Raw genomic sequence first — 7885 nt, forward strand, 5'->3', positions numbered from 1 at the left:
TGTGGAGTATCAGAGGTCGTCGAGTATCAGGGGTCGTGGAGTATCAGAGGTCGTGGAGTATCAGAGATCGTGGAGTGTCAGAGATCGTGGAGTATCAGAGGCCGTGGAGTATCAGAGGTCGTGGAGTATCAGAGGCCGTGGAGTATCAGAGGCCGTGGAGTATCAGAGGCCGTGGAGTATCAGAGGTCGTGGAGTATCAGAGGCCGTGGAGTATCAGAGGCCGTGGAGTATCAGAGGCCGTGGAGTATCAGAGGCCGTGGAGTATCAGAGGCCGTGGAGTATCAGAGGCCGTGGAGTATCAGAGGTCGTGGAGTATCAGAGGTCGTGGAGTATCAGAGGCCGTGGAGTATCAGAGGCCGTGGAGTATCAGAGGCCGTGGAGTATCAGAGGCCGTGGAGGATCAGAGGCCGTGGAGATCGAGAAGAGTAACTAAGTAATTATCAAAAGAAGGCACCAGGCCGGGAAGGCTATGTAGCACTATTGGATATAGAGAAGGGATCGTCTCACGAGTGGAGAAGGAGGGGGAGGAGGAGGACTAGAAGAGAATGGGAAGAAGAAGAAGAAGAGAGAAGAGGAGGCGAGCCATCAGCAATGCCTCCCAGGGTGAGGAGAGGCAGTAGGGAAGGTGTGGTCTGATCTGACGCAGAATTTACTCCTCTAGTTTGCATAATAAAATGTTTCGTTTTATTTCCTTCCGGAGAGTTAGGTAAGGGAAGAATTACTCCCTCGGATAAATCCTCGGGATTGTGTTCAGTTATAATGTTTATTTTAAGAGGACATTGTAAGAGGACATTGTAAAAGGACATTTGTTACTGGTGGCATCTAAGCATTACACCAAATCAGCCTTTACGGAAAAGATTTACACCAATTGCCAACAGCAACAAACCAGATGGCATTCACGAGAGCAAGAGAGCATTAAGCTTTCAAGCACACAATGGCCCCAGATTCATGCCTGACTCAACAAATGCGCGGTGAGGTAAAGGCTTGGGTTCACTGTGCAACGGGAACACAGGCCCATGGCTGCCACATTAAAGGTACGATATTGCAGCAGGGGGAATGGTCTCACTGTCAGAGGGGCAGCCAGATATTAGAGGCCCTAGTGAAGGGGAGAGTGCCAGGCACCAGAGGCACCAGCAAGGGAAGCGACAGAGACCCCTGTGTGAGGAGGAGGGGGGCAGAGACCCCTGTGTGAGGAGGAGGGGGCAGAGACCCCCGCGGGAGGTCTGTGCTCCATCACCTCACACAAAGAAGCCGGAAACACGCTCGAAGAAAATAGGGATTTGAGAGAAAGTGGATCCGACCATTTACGGCCAATAGGGTAATACCACAGTGCAGGGGGCGCCCCACCCCCTAGTGTCTCAGGGCCGGTGCAGGCGACCCTATCCCTACCCCCAGTCCCTCTCAGGGCCGGGGCAACGGGAGGAAGGGCAGAGGGCGTCTGATAAACGTCAAATTGAAAGTGGTCTTGCCTAACCATCAGCCTACGAGCCTAGACATCCCAGCTAACCTATCGTAGCCATTGTTGACTACCAACCAGAACAATCATCAGTATGCGGTGTTCTCAATTTCACTTAAACCCCCGCAATTTCTACGCAGAAGTCGACATCGTAAATATTGTGGTACATACAGGCACATCGCTACGAGAGGGAAGTTGAGAGGTCGTAGTTGATGAGAGACGAAGAGAACGAACCCTCAGTTAGCGAGAGCCATCGCTGAAACACTCAAAGCCAGGTTGTCTCTAACTTCCACCAATCACAGTGCTAACTTTCCTCACTGTGACATAAGTTTGCCAGAAGTGTAAAGTTGCATAAGACCTCATTCATCGTCTTTGTCATCCTGGCTGAGATTGTCACCTGACATGGAGTCCCGTCTGGTGTTAGGGAGGAGGCAGAGCCACACTCTCAGGCTTCGTAGCTACAGAGACTCACACTCTCATGGACTCGCACTCTGATAGACTCACACTCTGATGGACTCGCACTCAGAGGGACTCACACTCAGAGGGACTCACACTCTGATAGACTCACACTCTGATGGACTCGCACTCGGAGGGACTCGCACTCTGAAGCCATTATTTAGCCATTACTCAGTTAATGGCTAAAGAAGTTAGCCATTTTTCTCAGAGTTAGCTCAGAAACTGCCGAGTGAAGGTCAACAAGGCCGCCATGATTGCTGAAGGATGTACTGGTTTCGTCAGTGGTTGCGCAAAAGCATTATGTGAGTCCTGGCCTCGGAGTGTAAGCTTCAGATACTTGGACTTAGACGGGAATCTTCGACACCTCCTTGAGAACATCTTAAGGAACGGAAGCTACCAGGTTGATCTCCAAGCATCATCTTGGTAGCATGACCTGGGTCCACACTGTCTCTTGTTTTAACGAATCAGCCCCAAACACATTTGAACATATCACAGTCGAACACCTTTAAACATATAGGTAGAAAACCTGTACTTCTTAAAGAGAAAACTATATAGTTGTCTTCAAGAAGTGCCGGACCAACCGGGCTATGTCGCGCCGCTCCAAGCAACAGCCTGTTGGACCAAACTCTCACAAGTCAAGCTTGGCCTCGGGCCGGGCTTGGGGGAGTAGAAGAACTCCCAGAACCCCATCAAGCAGGTATATGTGGGCCTGCGGGCCGCTCCAAGCAACAGCCTGGTAGACCAAACTCTCACAAGTCAAGCCTGGCCTCGGGCCGGGCTTGGCGAGTAGAAGAACTCCCAGATCCCCATCAAGCAGGTATATGTGGGCCTGCGGGCCGCTCCAAGCAACAGCCTGGTGGACCAAACTCTCACAAGTCAAGCCTGGCCTCGGGCCGGGCTTGGCGAGTAGAAGAACTCCCAGATCCCCATCAAGCAGGTATATGTGGGCCTGCGGGCCGCTCCAAGCAACAGCCTGGTGGACCAAACTCTCACAAGTCAAGCCTGGCCTCGGGCCGGGCTTGGAGGAGTAGAAGAACTCCCAGAACCCCATCAAGCAGGTATATGTGGGCCTGCGGGCCGCTCCAAGCAACAGCCTGTTGGACCAAACTCTCACAAGTCAAGCTTGGCCTCGGGCCGGGCTTGGCGAGTAGAAGAACTCCCAGATCCCCATCAAGCAGGTATATGTGGGCCTGCGGGCCGCTCCAAGCAACAGCCTGGTAGACCAAACTCTCACAAGTCAAGCCTGGCCTCGGGCCGGGCTTGGAGGAGTAGAAGAACTCCCAGAACCCCATCAACCAGGTATCGTTTCAGCCCGAACCCAACATATCTGAACACATGAGCCAGAACCCAACATATCTGAACACATCAACCCGAACCCAACATATCTGAACACATCAACCAGAACCCAACATATCTGAACACATCAACCCGAACCCAACATATCTGAACACATGAGCCAGAACCCAACACATCTGAACACATGAGCCAGAACCCAACATATCTGAACACATGAGCCAGAACCCAACATATCTGAACACATGAGCCAGAACCCAACATATCTGAACACATGAGCCAGAACCCAACATATCTGAACACATGAGCCAGAACCCAACATATCTGAACACATGAGCCAGAACCCAACATATCTGAACACATCAGACAGAACCCAACACATCTGAACACATGAGCCAGAACCCAACATATCTGAACACATCAGCCCGAACCCAACATATCTGAACACATGAGCCAGAACCCAACACATCTGAACACCTCAGCCAGAACCCAACACATCTGAACACATGAGCCAGAACCCAACATATCTGAACACATGAGCCAGAACCCAACATATCTGAACACATCAGCCCGAACCCAACATATCTGAACACATGAGCCAGAACCCAACACATCTGAACACCTCAGCCAGAACCCAACACATCTGAACACCTCAGCCAGAACCCAACACATCTGAACACATGAGCCAGAACCCAACATATCTGAACACATGAGCCAGAACCCAACATATCTGAACACATCAGACAGAACCCAACATATGTGAACACATCAACCACTACATAAGAACCACGCCAAACACAGCCACTTGTGTAGAGCCAGTACATCCATATATCTAGTGTGGAGTGTAAATAAGCTTAAGGACATCATTAAGCATAATGTGAGGGGAGGTTTTCTCCACTAAAGTGAGCCAGTCTTTGTCTGGACTGGGCGCTCTTTGAGCACCAGGCTCCAGGGAGGTCCTCAACCCCCAACCCCAGGAGCCCAAGGAAGCACCCAGGACGGTAATCCCAGGACACGCAAACGCTGGACTTCAGTTCGATCTGAGTCCAACATCTGCGTGTCCTGGGATTACCTTCCTGGGATTGCCTCCATGGTAATATTTCTCAGGGATTACCTCATGGGGATTACCTCAATGCTCGCCATTTACTGTGGTATTGTATTGGGTTTTTTTGTCTCTTTTCTTTTTCTCTCTAAGTCTTTCTTTCTATTTTTCACCTCGTCTCGTCCATTAATAAGTAGCGCACCTCACCCAAGTATCACAGTAACAAGGTTATCGCGAATAACCGAACTCAATTACGGGCTCACCATAGCCCGTGCTACAGGGACATTACGGGCTCACCATAGCCCGGGCTACAGGGACATTACGGGCTCACCATAGCCCGTGCTACAGGGACATTACGGGCTCACCATAGCCCGGGCTACAGGGACATTACGGGCTCACCATAGCCCGGGCTACAGGGACATTACGGGCTCACCATAGCCCGTGCTACAGGGACATTACGGGCTCACCATAGACCGTGCTACAGGGACATTACGGGCTCACCATAGCCCGGGCTACAGGGACATTACGGGCTCACCATAGCCCGTGCTACAGGGACATTTCCTTTTGAGAAGCTAAATCTCCTTGTTCCTCCCTTTCTATTCTAATACAATTATTTCGCGGGGATAAAATGTAAAAAGATGGCTTCCTTCCTAAATTACTTACTACCTCTTCCCTCTCCTTCCCTCTCCTTCCTCCCCCCCCCTGCCCCACCTCTATCCCCTTCTCTACCCACCATTTCACTTCTATCCTGCACGGGACACACTATAAAAATAGTCCAAAAAGTGGCATTTAGAGTTCAACGCCAGTCCTATCCTGCACACCCGCACCGCGGTAACCACCCCTCCTCTTGGTCGTCGTCCCTTCACCTTCTAGTGTGTGGTCTGGTCAACCCCTCCTCTTCCTCTCCTCTTCCCTCACTCCTTCCCTTGTCCCCCCCCTCCTCAACCACTTGGGCAGGACGGTAGAGCGACGGTCTCGCTTTATGCAGGTCGGCGTTCAATCCCCGACCGTCCAAGTGGTTGGACACTATTCCTTCTCCCCGTCCCATCCCAAATCCTTATCCTGATCCCCTCCCAGTGCTATATAGTCGTCATGGCTTGGTGCTTTCTCCCTGATAGTTCCCTTCCCTTGTCCGCCCCCCTCCCGTCACTTTTTCCTCCCTCTCCCTCCTCCACCTTCCCTTTCACCCCTTCCATCATATGTTTCCATCCAACTAAGTCTAGGATTAATTAATAATGATGCAGGTGTTTCTGTTGAAGCTGCTGCTCTTCATCAGCTCATCTCCAGCCTTACACTAGATATTCATCTATTTGATGAGGTTATTATTAGTTTCCATTAGGGATAAGCTAATGCAAAGTTACTTTCATGTAAACAGCTTTTACAAAAACTAAAATATTCACAATAAATTAGTATGTCACATATGCACTTATTAAAAAGCCAATATTGACTATAAGCAAGTGCGAGAACAGGTTGTAAGCAGAACATGAACCAGGATGCAACTGTGTGCCAGAGCCTTTATATGTTTGGCTGTCTGGCTTGCACGTATCTACGTGATGAGGGAAGAAACGATTGGGGAAGCATCTTGTTACTGGGTTCTGGTAAATTGGGCGTAAGTTTAATGAGGTTCTGGGATTTGTACATATTTGAACACTCTCTCTCTCTCTCTCTCTCTCTCTCTCTCTCTCTCTCTCTCTCTCTCTCTCTCTCTCTCTCTCTCTCTCTCTCTCTCTCTCGCCCTCTCTCTCTCTCTCTCGCCCTCTCTCTCTCTCTCTCTCTCTCTCTCTCTCTCTCTCGCCCTCTCTCTCTCTCTCTCTCTCTCTCTCTCTCTCTCTCTCTCTCTCTCTCTCTCTCTCGCCCTCTCTCTCTCTCTCTCTCTCTCTCTCTCTTGCTCTCTCTCTCTCTCTCGCCCTTTCTCTCTCTCGCCCTCTCTCTCTCTCTCGCCCTCTCTCTCTATCTCGCCCTCTCTCTCTCTCTCTCTCTCTCTCTCTCTCTCTCTCTCTCTCTCTCTCTCTCTCTCTCTCTCTCTCTCTCTCTCTCTCTCTCTCTCGCCCTCTCTCTCTCTTTCTCTCTCTCTCTCTCTCTGAGGCATCAATTAGTGGCTCAGTCCGTGGCTATTGGTTCAGGCAGGAAAGTCAAAACGGTCGACTGATCTTGCAAACGTTAATGAATTTAATCACCAGCAAATTAACTCCCTGGCAGCAACAGAGCTTTGACGGCTGTCAAGCAGGGCTCGTCAAGTGGACTGTCCCTAACACTCCATCTCTTGACGGCTGTCAGGATAAACCTCCCGGCCTGGCAAGTGGACACTTCTAAACACTATCTCAAGAGAATTTTTTATGAAAGCAAATAAATCGCATAAAAATCATTTTTTTTACTTTTTAATATGAAAATGTTCCTATAGTTATTTGTCCCTTATAAAATTCAGCAGATAAGGATAAACATGGCGATGTTTAATTGTTTTTTAATTGACCAGACCACACACTAGAAGGTGAAGGGACGACGACGTTTCGACTTGAGAATGGTCCAGGACGGACCGAAACGTCGTCGTCCCTTCGCCTTCTAGTGTGTGGTCTGGTCAACTTACTTTAGCCACGTTATTGTGACTCATCGCCTGCATTGTTTTTTAATGTTTATTGGTTATGTAAAGTGTATTTTTAACAAAGTGAAAGGGTGAGGACATTTACAATCGTCGTTGGAAAGGTCATGACGTCTTGAAACTAAGTTATTTCATGCACAATGACATCACGAGAGGATGTGCTTATGGGATAGTGATTAGGCCGTACAATGGGATGGTAGGAAATGTATATGTTTATCTCTCAGAATGTTTGGTAATATGTTTATTGCTTGTGATGTGTGTCTATGTATGTATTAACACGATGTACTGAACGGGGTGAGAATAGCTTGAGCTACCTCATCCCTTTGTGTGTATTTTACCTCAATAAACTTATTTCAATTTCAATGGGATGGATACCGCGTCCCTCTACCCCTCTCCCAGGCATAAAGGACTACCAACTAACCCACGATGAGCCCCAAGAGCCTCCCAGACAGAGGTAATACCAGACTAATATGGAGTTTGGCGGTGTCATCCGGCTCCACCATTCTAGTTTGACTAATGTTGGTAAAAATTAAAATGCAAAATGCACACACATTTAAAATGCAAAAAATAAAATGCACACACAACAGTTTCTCGCCTCCCGCTCGTTAATATTGGGAGAGAGAGAGAGAGAGAGAGAGAGAGAGAGAGAGAGAGAGAGAGAGAGAGAGAGAGAGAGAGAGAGAGAGAGAGAGAGAGAGAGAGAGAGAGAGAGAGAGAGAGAGTAAGAATAAGAGAGAAAACAGCAATAAAAGAGAAGCGAAACTGTTGGAAGAGCTGAATCAGTTGGACAAGTCAAGGCTTCATTAGCATGTGTGGACTTGGTAACAAAATATATTAGAGGAGGTGAAGGTCAGGTTAGGTCGTCTCCCACTGAGTGTACGACACCATCTTGGCTTTTATAGTGAGGGGGAGTGGTTTATTTTTGCTGTGTAAACCGAAATGAATTATAACTTTTTAAATTGTAAGGTGAATTGAATTAGTAAATGGATGTATTAAATTAACAAGACTGTTCTTGATACTCGAGGAACTGTAACCAAGGCGA

The sequence above is a fragment of the Procambarus clarkii genome, chromosome 55 (genome assembly GCF_040958095.1).
Source record: "Procambarus clarkii isolate CNS0578487 chromosome 55, FALCON_Pclarkii_2.0, whole genome shotgun sequence".
NCBI lineage: Eukaryota > Metazoa > Arthropoda > Malacostraca > Decapoda > Cambaridae > Procambarus > Procambarus clarkii.